The sequence below is a fragment of the Triticum aestivum genome, chromosome 2A (assembly GCF_018294505.1).
Source record: "Triticum aestivum cultivar Chinese Spring chromosome 2A, IWGSC CS RefSeq v2.1, whole genome shotgun sequence".
NCBI classification, from domain to species: Eukaryota; Viridiplantae; Streptophyta; class Magnoliopsida; order Poales; family Poaceae; genus Triticum; species Triticum aestivum.
Window position 1 is genome coordinate 697,667,561 of NC_057797.1, and position 872 is coordinate 697,668,432.

The 872-nt window shown below is 55.8% G+C and overlaps 1 non-coding gene across 1 annotated transcript; it reads right to left on the minus strand.

The window, feature by feature from the left end:
* Positions 1 to 207: 207 nt before the first annotated feature.
* Positions 208 to 424, minus strand: LOC123038549 (small nucleolar RNA U3). Its single transcript, XR_006417931.1, has one exon. It is a non-coding gene; the product is annotated as a small nucleolar RNA U3 (small nucleolar RNA).
* Between the last annotated feature and the right edge of the window lie 448 nt (positions 425 to 872).

Here is an 872-nt window from a genome sequence, read left to right on the forward strand (position 1 = left end):
TCGCATACCCATCCCTGGATATTCTAGCAGCAGTCTTGCCCTCACACGAAGCCACCTTGTGGCATAGGTCTTCTTGCACACCCCCCGTGAGAATACCACGACATTTGGCGCCCACCGTGGGGCGGTACTATGCTACCGCGTTGCTGTTGGTTTCGCAGTCCGGGCAGGACCATCTTCTTCATCATCCGCTGGATGTAGAATTTTTTGAGCCTGTCAGACAACCACTGGGCCACCCTGCCCATGTGTGAGACTGGAAGGAACTATCCTCTACAGCCATCGGATCCATCCATCAGACGAATCCTCGTCGTTAATCATGCTCTGGCCCAGTTTTCAGAATGACTCAACCAGACTGAAGTGCTTGCCTCCTTATTGGTGGAGGATGCAGCGGTACGAGCCTATAGAACATATCCTGTGAAAAGAGCAGAGCACACAGGGATGGGGAAAGAAAAGAGCAGAGCAGTGTTAAAGAAAAGAGTCAAGGGCTGTGTGCCTAGCCGGCTGGCTGTGAAAAAAAAAGAGGAGGGTCCGGCTCGCCGCGTGGAGCCGGACAGAAAGAAAAAGAAGAGGCCGTTGCCTAGGGGCCGCTGTAAAAAGTGGGCTGGGCCGCTCGCGTAGCCGGCTGCTCAAAAACAAAGAGAGAGAAAAGAAATGTGTGTCCGACCATTGGCTACCTGGCCGGCTGCAAAGAGCCCGACTGCTGTGTCGGGGTCCGCCCGCCCAGCTGTCTGAAGAAGAAAAAGAAGAAGACAAAGAAGTCACCGGGAGACCCGGCCCGACTACCCAGCAGCCGGCCCAGATCTCGGGGGCTACACCCAGCGGGTGCGCTGACGCGCCCCCGCGAAGAAGAATACAAAGTAGTCGCCGGGAGATCC